Source organism: Lagenorhynchus albirostris, chromosome 19 (genome assembly GCF_949774975.1).
Source record: "Lagenorhynchus albirostris chromosome 19, mLagAlb1.1, whole genome shotgun sequence".
Classification (NCBI taxonomy): Eukaryota; Metazoa; Chordata; class Mammalia; order Artiodactyla; family Delphinidae; genus Lagenorhynchus; species Lagenorhynchus albirostris.
This window is the reverse complement of record NC_083113.1, coordinates 24,269,329-24,288,569: the sequence shown is the minus strand read 5'-3', so window position 1 is coordinate 24,288,569 and position 19,241 is coordinate 24,269,329.

The following is a 19,241-nucleotide window of genomic DNA, read 5'->3' as shown; positions in this document are numbered from 1 at the left end:
GTCCAAATAAAAAAAAAATCTTAAAAAAAAAGATGCGTTCTTGTCTTTTTGTGGCTTGATAGCTCATTTCTTATTATTGCTGAAAAAGATTCCATTGTATGGCTATACCACAGTTTATCCCTTATCAGATTTATTTATTTGTTTATTTTTGGCTGTGTCGGGTCTGAGTTGCGGCACGTAGGCTCAGTAGTTGCGGTGCTCAGGCTTAGTTGCCCCTCAGCATGTGGGATCTTAGTTCCCTGACCAGGGATCGGACCCACGTCTCCTGCATTGGAAGGGGGATTCTTAACCACTGGACTACCAGGGAAGTCCCACCTTATCAGATATTAGATTTGCAAATATTTTTTCCCATTCCATGGGTTGTCTTCACTTTCTTGATAGTGTCCTTTGAAGCACAAAGTTTTTAAAATTTTCATTAAGTCCAATTTATTTCTTTTATTACTTATATAAAATTTTTAACCAAAGGGTATAACACCGGAAATGACCTTCAGTGTTCATTGAGGTATAGTAGCTGGTTTTTTACATACAGCAGTCATCTGGCTCTGGGAGTACGTAGGACATTGTAGACCTTGCTTGGTTATTAATAATTTACTTGGGAAGCCTACATGAAGTTACTGTTCAACAGTTACATCAATTAAGTCTTGGGTATTTTGCCCCAAGTACTGATTATATTATAAAGAAATATATTTCTTTCAGTTTTATTGAAATACAATTGACATACAGCACTGTATAAGTTTAAGGTGTGACAGCATAATGATTTGACTTTCATAATCATGAAATGATTATCAATAAGTTTAGTGAACATCCATCATCTCATATAGATAACAGTAAAGAAATAGAAAAATATACTTTGTGTGTGTAACGGGAACTCAGGATTTGCTGCCTAAACTTTTATATAATATATAGCAGTGTTAATGACATTTATTACGTTGTACATTACATCCCTAGTACTTATAACTGGAAGTGTGTGCCTTTTGACTGTCTTCATCCAATCCCCCACACACACACCTCTGCCTCTGGTAACCACAAATCTGATCTCTTTGGTATGAGTTTTTGAGTTATAATTGACCTACAACTTTATGTTAATTCCTGGTACACAACATAGTGATTTGATATTTCCATACATTTCAAAATGATCCTTTGATAAATCTAGTTGTCATGTGTCATTATACAAAGATAGTATTATTGATTGTATTCCCCACACTGTACATTTCATACCTGTACTCATTTATTTTGTAACTTAAAGTTCATTACCTCTTAATCTCTCTCATGTATTTCTCTCATCCCCCCATTCCTCGTCCCTTGGCAACCACCTGTATGTTCTCTATATCTATGACTCTGTATCTGTTTAGTTATGTTTGTTCATTTGTTTTGTTTTTTAGATTCCACAGGTAAGTGGATTCATACACTATTTGTCTTTGTCTGACTTATTTCACTTAGCATAATATCCTCCAGGTCCACCCATGTTGTCGCAAATGGCAAGATTTTCATTCTTTCTTGTGGCTAATATTCCACTATATATATATATATATATATATATTTATCCATTCATCTATTGATGGGCACTTGGGTTGCTTCCATATCTTAGCTATTTTAAATAATGTTACAAGAACACAGACGTGCATACATCTTTTCAAATTAGTGTTTTCGTTTTGTTTGGGAAAATGAATTGCTGGATCGTACGTATGGTAGTTATAGTTTTATTTTTTTGAGAGCTCTTCATACTGTTTTCCACAGTGGCTGCTACACCCACTCATTTTCTTGCTTTTCCTTGCTAACCTATTTACTTATGCCACACTTAGTAAGTTAGATCCATAAACCTAGTCTTCCTTTTCTGGCTTACTAGCTTGGAAGTTTTTATAGTATTTCATTAAGTAAACACATTTTATATTAATATAAATAGCTGGAGTTTGATTACAAAGGGATGCACGTAATCTAATAATAAAGACTCCAGGGAATTCCCTGGCAGTCCAGTGGTTAGGACTCGGTGCTTTCGTTGCCAGGGCCCTGGTTGGATCCCTTGTCAGGGAACTAACATCTCGCAAGCCAAGTGGCTCAGCCAAAATAATAATAATAATAATAAAGATTCCCAAAGTCTTGTGATTAAGTCAGCTCCAGTTGCAAGGGATTTGATAAAATTCTGAAGCCCACGTAATCTGGCACAGACTTCTAGAGCATATTGTTAGTGTGATTCTTGTTTTTAATTTCTGAAATTTCAGTTAAGTCTCTAGTCAAAGTGGGCCAAATGAGTCAAGCTAAAGATGCTAGAAGACCTGACTTCTCAGCTATAGGAAGAAAAGGGCCTGAGAAATCTCTTTAGCAGGGATAGGTTGAGAACTTTCTATCAGTTGGTGTACTTTTAATAGTCTATGTGTTAACAGCTAATCCCCTCTTGTGAGCCACAAATTATTTTTTCTGTTAAGAATGCAGTACATAGCCATTAAAAAATCAAACATTGGGCTTCCCTGGTGGCGCAGTGGTTGAGAGTCCGCCTGCCGATGCAGGGGACGCGGGTTCGAGCCTCGGTCCGGGAGGATCCCGCATGCCGCAGAGCGGCTGGGCCCGTGAGCCGTGGCCGCTGGGCCTGCGCGTCCGGAGCCTGTGCTCCGCAACGGGAGAGGCCACGGCAGTGAGAGGCCCGCGTACCGGAAAAAAACAACAACCAAGTATTAAAGGACTATGTGCTTGGAAATATGAGTAATCCACTGCCCCCATCAAATCCCATGCTCATGAGACTATCAATACAAATAGATTTGTCTTTATTCTTCAAGATTTTTTTTAATGCATATAGAACCAAATCTCCCATCTTTAGTCCTCCTCCCACAGGCAACCACTTTTATCAATTTCTTGTGTGTGTAAAAATGGGATACAACTTACTTTATAACTTTTCTTTGGTCTTATTATTCCTTTGCCATATTTGCATACTAATACATAAATATCTATGTCTTCTTTTTAGTGATCTCAAAGTTCTATTGTTTGAATGAACCATTATTCATTCTAACCATTATTCATTCTTCTATTGATAGATATTGGGATCGTTTCCAATTATTTCTTATTACAATGATATGCATAATATCTTCATAAATATGTTTGTGCATTTGTGCACAATGCACAGATTACAAAGTTAAGCTTCTAATGCAAAGAACACTGGCACATAGTAGAACCTAAATAAATATTTATTGAATGAAGGAAGTGACTTGATCTTCCCATATGGGCAATTGGTTTCAGCTGGACTCAAGTCTCTGCGGTTCTGACCTGGCTCAGGCATCTAAAAGGTGGATTCTACAGAGCTCACCAGGAGGGTTGAGCCACTTCCTTGAAGGCATAGCTGATCCTTTGTTCTCAATGCTCTTGATGACCAGGCTCTCCAAAGAAACCTATCAATATGGATGGCAGTGGCATGACAGGACAACATGGTGATACCCTAGCCCATTCTCCTTTCATCCCGTTGATCCAGGAGTGTCTTATTTAAAGCTCCTTTGGTTCTAAATCCTCTCTTGTTTGATCCTAGACCTAGGTACCCAGAATGATCATCCTAGGAAAGACAGGCAGTGTTGGATATTCCCTGTGTATCCCAACAGTCTAGAGACATCCACAATAATGGCCCCACTATAGAAATTTATGCTTTGAATACTTCATTTCTTGCTATCAAAACAAAACAACAACAAAAAAGAGAGATTCAGCTACTGGCTAGGCTCTTGCCATAGCTGATCCTTCAGAGGTGGGAAAGTTCAAAGACCAAGGATGAAGAAGCAGTGCTCCACTGGCCATCAGTCCTTTAGAAACCCTCTGACTCATTTTTAGGACGGCTTTGACTTCAAAGAGTTTGTCCAGAGTTTCCTTGTCCTTTGTATTTACTCACAGAGGACTATTGACTACATTTTTTTTTTTGCCATACGCGGGCCTCTCACTGTTGTGGCCTCTTCCGTTGCGGAGCACAGGCTCCGGACGTGCAGGCCCAGCAGCCATGGCTCACGGGCCCAGCCGCTCCGTGGCCTGTGGGATCTTCCTGGACCGGGCCACGAACCCATGTCCCCTGCATTGGCAGGCAGACTCTCAACCACTGCGCCACCAGGGAGGCCCAATGGTATTCATTTTTATCTGACCAAGACATTTCAAAGGAAATAATGGCTGATTACATTTCTGCTTATACTGATTAGTATGTATTTGCATCTAAGACATCTTGTGATTACAATGAACAAAAACATACCAGTCTTAAGAAGCAGTGAGGCACATCTGGAGGAGGAAGAGTCCATAATACATTGTATTGTTGAAAGTCCAAGAGTCTTAATCCATGGACAATCATGGGCCCAGGGGTCTGTCTGTTAAGAGTTGACACAAAAGAGATCAGCTTATAAAGAAGTAAAACCTCAGCACACAAGCTCCCCAGCATGAACTATTACACTTTTTTAAGGTCCTGAATTTGAACTCCTGATTTAGTAGATCCACAAACAGAAAGAACCTCTCCTTGTTCCATCCACATAGACTGGATCCCAGGCTAGTCACTTTTTTCTCTTTGTTTGCTTAAAGAGGACAAAAAAACCAGACTATGTCAGGAGTATTAAGGGCTTATAAAGGGCATTTAAAAAAATTTTAGCTACCTTCATTCAATCCCCTCTCTCTGGGTGCTTATACTCTGGTTTTCCTCTAAAGCCAGGGGTCTGCAAACTATAGCCCATGGGTCAAATCACCTACCACCTATTTTTGTAAATAAAGTTGTATTGGAACACAGCCATGCTCATTCTTTTACATATTTTCTATGCTGCTCTTGTGCTACAATAGCAGGGTTGAGCACTTACAACAGGGACCATGTGGCCTGTAAAGTCTAAAATATTTACTGTCTTCCCCTTTATAGGTAAAATTTGCTTACTTCTGCTCTAAGGGACAAGTACCTTCCTCACTCTCAGTTCTTGTGAATTAGAGGCAGTTAAAGTTGGGTTTTCTGTCACTTGGCAACCAACTGAGTCCTTCCTGACACAAGGGTGGCCCAGCCCAAATCACTCTGTCTCCTAGAATGGCCTAAATCACATGCCCAGAGCAATGGCGCTGGTCCATCCCCATCATAGATGGACAGGAAGTATGTTCCTCTGACCAGAAGCTGCAACTTGTTTTCTGTCCACAGGATCAAATATTTGAAATTGGGAGTTCCCAGAAAATCCCAGGTGCATGGTCACCATATGATGATGCCTCATTTATATATATATATGTTGACAGTGGAAAAAGACGTATATATCTATTTTTTTTTTTTTTTTGCGGTACGCAGGCCTCTCACTGTTGTGGCCTCTCCCGCTGCGGAGCACAGGCTCCGGATGCGCAGGCCCAGCGTCCATGGCTCACAGGCCCAGCCGCTCCGCGACATGTGGGATCTTCCCGGACTGGGGCACGAACCCGTGTCCCCTGCATTGGCAGGCGGACTCTCAACCACTGCGCCACCAGGGAAACCCAGATGTATATATCTTTGATGAGAGGGCAATAGTGTTGTGGACTAAGAGGCTTAGCAGGATGGAAGCTTGCTGTCTTCTTCTATATCTCAGGGTGCGGACAGTGTCATAACAGCCATCCAACAGCATGGAATGACTGACATGTGCCAGGCTCAGGGCTTAGTATTTTACATATGTTACATCACACAACAACGCTGTAAGGTAGAAATTACTGTCGCTCCAGTTTATAGGTAAGGAAGCCAAATCTCAGAGATATGAAGAAATTTCAGAAAGGTCACGTGGCCAAAAAGTGATGAAGGGAGGAGTCCAATTCAAGTCCAAACTCCAAGGCCCAGGCTCTTTAATACAGTGCTAGACAACCAAGTCAGCAAGCCTGTAGAAGCAGCACCTCTTTTTCCACCCTCCTAGCACAAATCCTGTGTGGGGCGCCCATTGGCCTGGTGTTGGTCATGTGCCATCCTCGAACCAATCACTGGGGTCAGGGGCACCAGGCTGGGTCCCGTGTCCAACTGTGAGCCTGAGGTGGGGCCATTCTCACCTAAATGACATGACCTGGGCAGTGGCAGTGCCAGCATTTTCATATAGAAGTGTTCGGGACTGGAAGGTGAGAGCATTTTGCGTGTTTGAGAAACATCAATTGTCCACATTTGTCAGGGGGTGGGCAGGGAGAGGCCGGGAGTTGGTGTGTTACCTCCACTCCTGGCTGTTGTGCTCTGTCCTTTGTCATCTTTGACCAGCTGGAATGTTCAGAGGTCATCCCTAGAGGACCCTTTCTGACAAAGAGATGTGTATCTACCAGGGAATAGAGCCTGGGGGACAGCACCTGAATTAGTATCTTGACAACCTCTGAGGCAAGTCAGTTGTTAAATATCTTGGTTTCCTTCCCTGCAACCTGGTGAAAGAGTCTGATCTGGCTCTCAAAGCCAGTCAGAGGGTCTAAATAACTACAAGATGGCCTACAAAATGAGAATGTAGCAGAGAGAATCACCTGTAGGCTAAAACCTGCCCAGTGGATGTTCACACCTGACTAGAGTCTGGTGTGCACATCCACCCACCCACCCAGAACCCATCCTGCCTGCCACTGCACAGAATCTCTACATTGACACATGTCCATAATGTCTATTTAATCCATTGTTTTCTGTCTTGGTAAGAGTGTTTCAAAGACTGGGGGCTCTGTTAAGTGTTCCTGAGTATCAGGCATTCTTTAGGGGCTGTGTGCCCAGGTGTTTTGCACTTTCATCTCATAAAGCTGAAATATGACACAAGAGATGGGCTCAGCTACTAAGTTCAAGGGCGAGGGTTTGCTTTTAAACACACACACACACACACACACACACACACACACACACACAGAGCCTCTGGGTATCGGATAGGTGACCAGCTCCCTCTGGTGCTTAAACATTTTTTCATCTGGGAATTCCCTTTCTAGTCCTTTATCTTGGGAAAATTATGACTGTGCAACAAGATGCAATACAAGAATGTTTATTGAAAGATTATGATTGTAAGGAATTGAAAATTACCTGAACATCCTCCCATTAAACTTTGTTACATCCATTCAATGCATAGTATGTAGTTGTTAAAAAACAATGTTGTAAAGGATGTTTTATGGCATGTCAATTATATACTAGAAAATGCATTCAATATGTTGCTGTTTTTAAAATATATGCCTGCATAACTGTTCTGATAGGATGTACGTGAAGTTGAAAATAATGATTTTTCTCTGCATTTGAAGGTTACAGGTGTTTAAAAATGCTTTTTATTATGAAAATATACACAAAAGTCAAATAATAAAATGAATCTCTATAATCTATTGCCCCTATTCATTAATTATCATCAATATTTGGCCACACTTGCTTCACCTATTTTTTTTCCAATAAAGAAATCCATTTAATCTTAAAACTTACACTACTTTTTTGAACAGTAACATTTCACACCTATTTTTAAAAACAGACCTCTCTCTCCTGAAGTATTTTAAAGCAAATATCAGACATCATTGAATGTTATCCCTATATAATTCAACATGCATCTTTGAAAAGGACATTTCTTATGTGTTTACAATGCCATTATCACACCTAACATATTAACAATAAACCCTTCAGTTTCTGCACTACCCAGATTATATTTGCATTTCCATGAGTGATTTTCTCTTATTTTTTCTTATCTGTGTTTGCTATTTTTTTTTACAAATAAACATAACAACTACTATTAAAAAGCCACAGTTTAAACAATTAAAAATCCTTTGAGCAGAAGCAAGAAGAACTACAATCCTGCAGCCTGTGGAATGAAAACCACATTCATTGAAAGACAGACAAAATGAAAAGGCAGAGGAATGAACCAGATGAAGGAACAAGATAAAACCCTAGAAAAACAATTCAATGAAGTAGAGATAGGCAACCTTCCAGAAAAAGAATTCACAATAGTGAGAGTGAAGATGATCCAAGACCTCAGAAAAAGAATGGAGGCAAAGATCGAGAAGATGCAAGAAATGTTTAACAAAGACCTAGAAGAATTAAATAAAAAATGCCTAGAAGAATTAAAGAACAAACAAACAGAGATGAACAGTACAATAACTGAAATGAAAACTACACCAGAAGGAATCCATAGCAGAATAACTGAGACAGAAGAATAACCTGGAAGACAGAATAGTGGAATTCACTGCCATGGAACAGAATAAAGAAAAAAGAATGAAAAGAAAGGAAAACACCCTAAGAGACCTCTAGGACAACATTAAATGCACCAACATTCACATTATAGGGGTCCCAGAAGGAGAAGAGAGGGAGAAAGGACCCGAGAACATATTTGAAGAGATTATAGTCGAAAACTTCCCTAACATGGGAAAGGAAAGAGCCACCCAAGTCCAGGAAGCACAGAGAGTCCCAGGCAGGATAAACCCAAGGAGAAACATGCCAAGACACATAGTAATCAAACTGACAAAAATTAAAAGCAAAGAAAAATTATTAAAAGCAACAAGGGAAAAATGACAAATAACATACAACAGAACTCCCATAAGGTTAACAGCTGATTTCTCAGCAGAAATCAAGTCAGAAGGGAGTGGCACAATATATTTAAAGTGATGAAATGGAAGAAACTGCAACCAAGATTACTATACCAAGCAAGGATCTCATTCAGATTCGACAGACAAATCAAAAGCTTTACAGACAAGCAAATCTAAGAGAAATCAGCATCACCAAACGAGCTCTACAACAAATGCTAAAGGAACTTCTCTAAGTGGGAAACACAAGAGAAGAAAAGGACCTACAAAAACAACCTCACACCAGTTAGAATGGGCAGCATCAGGAAATCTACAAACAACAAATGCTGGAGAGGGTGTGGAGAAAAGGGAAGCCTCTTGCACTGTTGGTGGGAATGTAAATTGCTACAGCCACTATGGAGAACAGTATGGAGGTTCCTTAAAAAACCAAAAATAGAATTACCATATGATCCAGCAATCCCACTACTGGGCATATACCCAGAGAAAACCATAATTCAAAAAGACGCATGCACCCCAATGTTCATTGCAGCACTATTTACAATAGCCAGGTCATGGAAGCAACCTAAATGCACATCAACAGACAAATGGATAAAGAAGTTGTGGTACATATATACAATGGAATATTACTCAGCCATAAAAAGCCAATGAAATTGGGTCATTTGTTGAGACGTGGATGGATCTAGGGACTGTCATACAGAGTGAAGTAAATCAGAAAGAGAAAAACAAATATCATATATTAACGCATGTATGTGGAACCTAGAAAAATGGTACAGATGAACTGGTTTGCAGGGCAGAAGTTGAGACACAGATGTAGAGGACAAATGTATGAACACCAATGGAGGGAAAGTGGGGGGGGCAGTGGCAGTGGTGGGATGAATTGGGAGATTGGGATTGACATATATAACTCTAAAATGTATAAAATAGATAACTAATAAGAACTTGCTGTATAAAAAATAAAATAAATAAAATTCAAACAGAAATTTAAAATCCTTTGATAGGGGCTTCCCTGGTGGCGCTGTGGTTGAGAGTCCGCCTGCCGATGCAAGAGACACGGGTTCGTGCCCCGGTCTGGGAAGATCCCACATGCTGTGGAGCGGCTGGGCCCGTGAGCCTTGGCCGTTGAGCCTGCACGTCCAGAGCCTGTGCTCCGCAGCGGGAGAGGCCACAACAGTGAGAGGCCCGCGTACTGAAAAAAAAAAAAAAAATCCTTTGATTTACACATTTTTTTCCCCAGGAACACAGATTACATTAAGCGATTAAATACTAAATCTGATGAATCCAGCAAAGCTCTAAAGACAAGTAAGGGCTTGCAACTTTTTAGCTGCTTAATGTTTCTTAAGAATTCTTCTTAAGGATTTGTCAGCTTAAGTATTTTAAGGCAGAACAACATTATGAGGGAAAATCCTTTGTCTTTAAGAGACAGACAGAGACACAGAGACTGAAAGAGACAGAGACAGAGCAAGTGAGAGAGACTGATTTCCATAATCAAATACTAATCAGAAACAGAGCTATCTCAAGGTTACCCAGGAGATCCCCACTCCCCGCTCAAAATCCACATTTCTACCTTTAAACGAAACTAGCCCCAGCCTCACTTACTGCCCTGATAAACCCAGCAACAGCTGTGGATAGCTGTGGTCACACTATTTCCTCCTCTCAGTTCCCTTTATTAAAAATCAAGCTGAGCAGTTTGAGCATCTATAGACCAGATATATACATACATACATATATATATATATATATATAAAAAACTTTTTTTCCCTTCAATTTTCCTTATGCATATACTAACATATGCTTTGTCTGCAGCAACAGGAACTTAACTCTGGCTAACATGGCCAAAAGGAGAATTTATTGGCACTTAGGATCCAATAAATCAGATAACCAAGCCACAGGAACGGCGAAGATGTGGCTGGGAACTTTGAAAACAACTGAAGAAATTCAAGGCAAAACCCGTGAAGGCCTTTGTGCCGTGGACTCTCATCTCTGATCTTCTCTGAATGTCAGTTCTGTTGTCTCATTGAAGACCGCTTTCCTCCATGAGACAAGATCCATGTTTTTCTCTGGGGCTTGAGTTTCATTTTTTAAAAATAATTTAGCCTTTCGAGAATTAGAGTATATTTCAAGTTAGACAATCGTGGGAATGGACTTACTGATCCATCTGCAGTCCAGGGGGTACAGACTCACCTTAGAGTGAGGCAGCTCCTGACGTGGGGGGAGAACATTCCCAGGAGAGGGTGAGTCTGATCAGACAATACTGAGATGTCCACCACTGTACTACGTACGGCAATTGCAATTGCAACTTCAATTTAATAGTGGATCTTGGATGACTTTTCATGTCAGTAGATACAGATGTACTAATCTGGATTAACAGTTGCATGGTATTCATTTGGAGGGATACACCAATCCCTCATTAGTGGATATGTAGGTTTTCCCCCTCTTTTGCTATGGCCAACAATGCTGCCAAGAACATCCTTGAATACTGTCAACGAAAATTCAATTAACTGTCAAGTTAAGAAGAAACAAAGGGCATTTTATTCAAGCCAAACTGAGGATTATAACTCGGGAAGCAGATTCTCAGAAAGCTCTGAGAATGCCTATTAGAAGTTGAAGGCACAGTCATATACATTTTTGAGACAAAAGATCGTACATGAAAATGACATACTGATACGTTACATAAAGTTCACCAAGGTTACATAGTCCAGGTAAGCACGTACAAAGCGAGAAGCAAGTCATCATGACCCCTACAGAGATGGGAAAGAACATTATTCTTCTAAAAATGTACACTGCTAGTGTCCGAAGAAAGAAAAAAGAAAGAGATCTTTATGGTTGAGCAGGCACTCCCATCTTTGAGGAGCTCTGGTTAATGTAATGTAGATGTGCGCTGCACATTAGGGAGGGGGTAAGGCGGCCCAAACAAACACAGAGAGAGAATTTTATCTTTAATTTTTTCTTGTCCTGCCTTAAAATATAAATTTTATTTCATATATATATATGTGTATATATATATATATATATATATATATATACACACACAAACACATCTTTCACAAGTGGGAAAACATTCTAGGATAAATTCCTAGAGGTGAAATTTCTGGATCAAGGGACACATGTATTCCCTTCCCAACCCCAGTAAAGTCTGTTGAGTTATAATTTACTTACAGTGAAATAAACAGATCCTAAGTGGACAGTTCTATAATTTTTGACAGATGAATGTAACAGTGTAGCACACAGCCCTATGAAGACATGGAACAGGAAAATTTTGCTCCAGGCTATGATGGAGTAATGGGCACTGGATTTACCCAACCACCTTAAAAAACTAAAAACTGAGTGGAAAAAACACAGGAAACAATATTTTTCAGACAATGGACAACAGGCAACACAAGACAGTGTTCCCTGAAAGATGGGGACCAAATGAAGGGAGCCCTAGGATGGCCCCAGCTTTCTGCCTCATGAGAGATTCCAGGCCACAGTGCAGGGAGGGGTTCCCAAACAGAGCCTTCACAGACAAGGCCTCTGTGGACATGTGTGGACATTTATTTTTCTCAGGGAAACACCTAGCTAGAAGTGGAATTACTGGGTCACTAAGTAGATGTATGTTTGACTTTGTAAGAAGCCAGCAGTCTTCCAAAGTGATTGCATCACCCCCGAGATTTTGGTTATTCCATGCCTTCAGCATTTGGTATTGTCAATCTTCTTCAGTTTAGTCACTCTAGTGACATCTCAGTGCTTTTAATTCGCATTCCTTTCAGTCACTGATGATGTTGGGCATCTTCCCATGTGCTCATTGGCCATTTGTATATCTTCTTTTGTGAAGTGTCTGTTCAAGTCTTTCCCATTTAAAAACAAATTTTTTTTATTGGCGTATAGTTGCTTTACACTGCTGTGTCAGTTTCTGCTGCACAGCAAAGTGAATCAGCCATATGTATACATATATCCCCTCATTTTTGAATTTCCTTCCCATTTATGTTGCCACAGAGCACCAAGTAGAGTTCCCTGTGCTATACAATAGGTTCTCATTAGTTATCTATTTTATACATAATAGTGTATATATGTCAATCTCAATCTCCCAGTTCATCCCACCTCTGTTTTTTAATTGGGTTGTTTGTCTTATTGACTTTTGAAGTTCTTTATATACTCTTGTTACAAGACTTTTATGAGATTTATGTTCTGAAAATGTTTTCTCCCAGCATGTGGTTTGCCTTTTAATTTCCTAATCATGTCCTTTTAGAAGGCGGAAGCTCTTAATTTTGATGTGGTTCAATTTATCAATTTTTTTAAGATTTGTGCCTTTTTGTCCTGAGAAATATTTATATCATAAGTCGCAAAGATTTTTCTCTTATGTTTTTCCTCTAGAAGATTTATCATTTTAGCTCTTAAATTTAGGTCTATGATCCACCCCAAATTTTGCACATGTGTGAGGCAGGAGTTGAAGTTCATTTGTTTCCCCATATGAATACCCAGGTGTTGCAGCACCATTTGTTGAAGAGACTTTCCTTTCCTGCTGGATTGCTTTAGCATGCTTGTCAAAAATTATTTTGTCAATACAGATGTGTCAAAGATACGTGTGTGTGTGGTCTCTTTTATGCCAAAGTGATAAATGTATGTGGTTCTATTTCTGGACTCTGTTCTTTATTTTTGTCTCTCCTTAAAGTAATACCATACTGTCTTGATTACTGTAGTTTTTTTTTTTCTTTTTAAATATTTATTTATTTATTTAGTTGCACCAGGTCTCAGTTGTGGTGGGCAGGCTCCTTAGGTGCGACTCACTGGCTCCTAATTTGTGGCATGTGGGCTCCTTAGTTGTGGCATTGGAACTCTTAGTTGCGGCATACATGTGGGATCTAGTTCCCTGACCAGGGATCGAACCTGGGTCCCTGCACTGGGAGTGTGGAGTCTTATCCACTGCGCCACCAGTGAAGTCCCAAGTTACTGCAGTTTTAAAGTTGGCATGTGTATATTTAATGTTGACCGTGCCAAAATGCTCTCCCCCAAAAATGGTACAGACTTATACTCCTATCAACAGTGTATCACTGTTACTTCTCTCACTCTTATCAGCATAAGCATCATCAACCTTATAAACCATGAGACCACGTCTTACTCACTGCTGGTTCCCCATCACCAAGCACTGTGCCTGACACACAGCTACTCAGCCAGTGCTACATGCGTGACAGACGTTGTTAGCATTTCTATGACTGTTGCCAACACTTATTAGGCTGCCCTGGTAGGTAACAAAGATGAGATGATCAAGCTAAATTCCAGGCAAATGATTCTGAAAGCACAAAAGATTATGTCATTAGGATTAGGGTGGAGTAATAACAACAACAAAAATAATAGCAAAATCTTACACAGTGTTTCTGCACAAGAAACACTTGTTGCCATGTCTCAGTTGTCACCCATGCATTCCAAGCAGTTAGAGGACAGGACAAGGAAGAAAAGGGACACAGGGCAGGTTTCTCCTAAGGAAAGTTCCCAGAAGCTGCCACATGACACTATTTATGATGTCCCATTAAATTTATGGCCACACATAGCCGCAAGGGAGCCTGGGGAATGTAGGTTTGACTTCTCCAGGTCTTCTTGACTTCTCAGATTTGGTTTTCTGTCATGTACAACCAAAAGAATCCTAACATATACACTCTAACTCCTGGAGTGGGGCTCTGTCACTCAAAGTGTACCATGATGCTGACTCAAACGACTGGGAGCATTTTGTTTTAAAGTTTTAAGGTGGAAACGGCAAATAGCAGCTTACTTTAACCATAAAGGCAAAAAGGTCCACAAAATTCCTTTTGGGAGAGGACACAACTCCATGTAAATACCAGTTCCTAACTGGTGCCAGCAGGTCAAGATAGACCTGCACCAAAAACAATGTCCAGTTTCACTAGAGTTGTAAAAGTGTTGTTTTTTATTGGACCTACCTCATAAGGAGTCTAGTGTAACTGGACCCAATGCATTTTTATTTCAGAAACTGTGACAAAAAAAGTTACCACTGACAGAAAAAATAACCTGTGTACTTTGTCTAGCAGAGTATGTTCAGAAGTATTGGGAAAGAGTCCTCACTTCCTCTACGTGTCATTTTCATATTGTATCTAGCATTCCAAGGGTGTATTTTTCCCTTCAATTTAAACATTTATCGAACATGTATCATATCAGCACTGCTCTAAAGATTAATCAGATTATCACAGAAAGTGGTCAACAAATGAAGCTACTTGCATGAGATATGCTAATTCCCCCCCACACACATACATTTTCCTATTCAGTGCTCACAGTTGTTCTATTACCCCATGAATAGGTATGATTAGTCCCATTTTGCAAATGGCAACACTGAGGCTCAGTGACCTCTTAGTTGGTAAGTGCTAGAGCCAAGGTGTGCACAATGATTTGCCCAGCTCTGGCTCTGCCTCAGGGGTGAAGGACCTGGCGGTTCATGGAAAACACCCACTCCTGAGCATGTTCCACAACAAGCCTTAAAACACAAGGGTGAGGGAGGGGAATACCCTCTCTATGTATGGATGTATTAAGTGGCATTATTTTTAAAAACCAGGAACTGTATATAATCTAAATGCTTAAGTGTGCAGTTAGCCAAATGACTATTTATTCATAGCATTGATGAAGTAGCCAACCAAACTGCTCATCAGGCACTTTTATTAGCATGTTCTAATGTTGAAGGGGGAAAAAAAAAAGGATCTAAACACACACATACGTCTCAACCATATAAAAATACTCTCAGGAAAAGGACAGTAAGGAATGTTAGGGGAATTCCTTGGCGGTCTAGTGGTTAGGACTCCACACTTTCACTGCCAAGGGCCTGGGCTCGATCCCTGGTCAAGGTTGGGGAACTAGGATCCCGCAAACCATGTGGCGCGCCCCCAAAAAAGGAATGTAGGCTTGATTAATTCTGGTTAGAGAATTACAGGGGATTTTAAAATTTCTTCCTTGACTTTTATTTTCTAGTTTCTCCACATGAACATCTTTACTCTGATAATCAGAATACTTTTTGTTTTACACTGTGATTTAATGTACACTTTTGTGCTCTGACATAAGCATCACTAGGATTCTCGATGTTTTTACAGTTATGAAATTTAATATCTTCAAAAGGACTTCAAGGTTATGCATTCAGAGCAAAGCAGACGAAACTGGGGAGGAGATTAAAAAAAAAAACGGGGAAGGGTGAGCTGTGACAAAGCGAGAGAGAGGCATGGACATATATACACTACCAAACGTAAGGTAGATAGCTAGTGGGAAGCAGCCGCATAGCACAGGGAGATCAGCTCGGTGCTCTGTGACCACCTGGAAGGGTGGGATAGGGAGGGTGGGAGGGAGGGAGACGCAAGAGTGAAGAGATATGGGAACATATGTATATGTATAACTGATTCAGTTTGTTATAAAGCAGAAACTAACACACCATTGTAAAGCAATTATACCACAATAAAGATGTTAAAAAAAAAACCCCACAAAAACATGAGAGTCAGCCCTTCATATCTGTGAATTGAACCAACCTCAAATCAAAAAATATTTTTTTCAGAAAATTCCAAAAAGCAAAAGTTGAATTAGCCACACACCAGCCACTATATACATTGTATTTACAACTATTCATGTAGCATTTACATTGTATTCGGTATTATAAGTGATGTAGAGATGATTTAAAGTATATGGAAGAATATGTGTGAGTTATATGCAAATACTGTACCATTTTATATAAGGGATTTGAGCATCCTCAGGTTTTGGTATCCTGGGAGATCCTGGGACCAATCCCCCATGGATACTAAGGGACGACTCTATATCTTCTAATTTTTTTAGTGACAGATTCTTTTTTTAAATTGTAGTTGATTTACAATATTATATTACTTTCAGGCGTACAGCATAGTGGCTCAGTATTTTAATAGATTATACTCCATTAAAAGTTACTACAAAATAATGACTATAGTTCCCTCTGCTGTACAATATATCCCTGTTGCTTATCTACTTTATATATAGTAGTTTGTATCTTTTAATCCCATACTCCTATCATGTCCTTTCCCCTTTCCCTCTCCCCACTAGTAACCAGTAGTTTGTTTTCTATATGATACTGTTTTGCTATACACATTCATTTTTTAGATTTCACGTATAAGTGATGCAATACACAATTTGTCTTTCTCTGACTTACTTCACTTCGTATGATATTCTCTAGGTCCATCCACATTGCTGCAAATGGCATTATTTCATTCTTTTTTATGGCTGTATTCCATCGTGTGTATGTATGTATATATACAACATCTTCTTAAGCCAATCTTCTGATGATGGGCACTTGGATTGTTTCCATGTCTTGGCTATTGTAAACAGTGCTGCAATGAACATTGGGATGCATGTATCTTTGTGAATGAGTGTTTTCATTTTTTCCAGATATATACCCAAGAGTGGGATTGTTGGATCATATGGTAGTTCTATTTTTAGTTTTTGAGGAACCTCCATACTGTCTCCATAGTGGTTGTATCAATTTACATTCCCACCAATAGTGTAGCAGGGTTCCCTTTTCCCTGCACCCTCTCCAGAATTTGTTATTTGTAGACTTTTTGATGATAGCCATTCTGACCAGTGGGAGGTGGTATTTTTTTTCTTTCTTTCTCTAATAATTAGCGACATCAAGCATCTTTTCATGTGCCTGTTAGCCATCTGTTACATCTTCTTTGGAAAAATGTCTATTCAGGTTTTCTGCCCATTTTTTTTTTTTTTTTTTTTTTGCTGCACGCGGGCCCCTCACTGTTGTGGCCTCTCCCGTTGCGGAGCACAGGCTCCGGACGCGAAGGCTCAGCGGCCATGGCTCACGGGCCCAGCCGCTCCGCGGCATGTGGGATCTTCCCGGACCGGGGCACGAACCCGTGTACCCTGCATCGGCAGGCAGACTCTCAACCACTAGCGCCACCAGGGAAGCCCCGGCCCATTTTTTTTTTTTTTTTTTGATTGGCTTTTTTTTTTTTTTTTTTTTTTTAACCTTGAACTGTATGAGCTGATTTTGGATATCAACCTCTTGTCAGTCAGGTCATTTGCAAATATTTTCTCCCAGTCAGTATGTTCTTTTCATTTTGCAAATGGTTTCCTTTGCTGTGCAAAAACTTTGAAGTCTAATTAAGGCCAATTTGTTTATTTTTGCTTTTATTTCTTTGGCCTTGAGAGAGAGATCCAAAGAAATATTGCTACGATTTATGTCAAAGAATGTACTGCCGGGCTTCCCTGGTGGCGCAGTGGTTGAGAGTCCACCTGCCGATTCAGGGGACACGGGTTCGTGCCCCGGTCCAGGAAGATCCCACATGCCACGGAGCAGCTGGGCCCGTGAGCCATGGCTGCTGGGCCTGCACGTCCGGAGCCTGTGCTCCGCAACGGGAGAGACCACAACAGTGAGAGGCCTGCGTAACGAAAAAAAAAAAAAATGTACTGCCTACATTCTCTTCTAGGAGTTTTATGGTTTTGGGTCTTCCATTTAGGTCTTTAATCCATTTTGGGTTTATTTTTGTAGGTGGCGTGAGGGAAGAAATGTTCTAATCACTGTTTTACATGTAGCTGTCCAGTTTTCCCTGCACCACTTATTGAAGTGACTGTCTTCTCTCCATTGTACATTCTTGCCCCTACGCCATAGATTGATTGACCATAGGTGTGTGGGTGCCTCTTATTTTTTCAAGTGGGAGAATGAAATAGGAAACTCTAACTGACATGTCCTCTTAAGGAAGAGAGTTGGGTGGGTGTCTGGCAGTGAGTTTCATCTTTCTTTTTCTTGAGGGGTCTCCTGGCTCGGTGGCAGGATGAAGCCCAAAAGGAAGATATATGGAAGACCTCAGAAGGCATTGTGGAAAGAGTAGAGGTAGGTAGAGGCACCCCCAACTAGGTAGAGAACAGCATCAGCCCCTCCCTCCTTTGCGTCACCCACATTCTTTTAAGCCCAGCCCTGTTGGGTGGATGGGATTTGAGCACTGAACCATCTGGTGGCCATTCCATCTGTAGGCTTTTTGAGGACAGTGACCACATCTTATTAGCTTCTGATTCCCCATTCCCTAGAAGTCTGTGGCTTATGCTTTCAAATCAAACATTTGAAAGCTTTCTAGGTGTGTTTACAGCAAACACTATACCAAAAATAGTCTAGAATAATTACTGTATTTCCCCATCCTTGTCTATTTAATAAAATCTTTGTAGAATAAACTACACCAAGTTTGCTCCCCAGACAAGAAGATGCACATGTCCCTGTGTGTGTGTGTGTGTATGTGTGTGTACAGTGTGTGTGTGCAGAGCATCTTCAGTCCCCTTGGTTATCAACCAGTAATGACTTTCAACCTGCCTTGAACACACCGCCTCCTTCCCCAGCCCCTCTCTATAAGAGCCACCTGTGGTTAAATGAGGTTTGTGGGTGTGGCACCACCTCCAGCCCCCATTTCTGTGGGGAGCAGCTTCTCCTCCAATGGCCCTGAGGGGTCTGGCCATTCTAGACCCTCCTCTACCACCGCTCATGCACAGGGCCAGCCAAAGGACTCTATTCTCAAGGGCCACAGTGACTGTTCAGAGAAGGGCATGTGGACCAAGGCAGAGCCCCTCCGTGGGATTTTTCGATGCAGAACTGGACAGATGGACAGGCAGGCTTTGCACTTAACAGTGCACATCAAAACTAAAGTCAGCATCCCTCCAGGATTTCAATAAATTCCTCTTACATGACACAATAAATTCTCTTCTGCTGAAGCTACTTTGAGTAGGTTTCCATGTCTTCCTCCTGAAAGAATCCTATTTTTTAAAAAATATATTTTCCAAATTTTCTATAATAAAGACAGACGTTTCTGTTTTAAGTGAAAAATAAA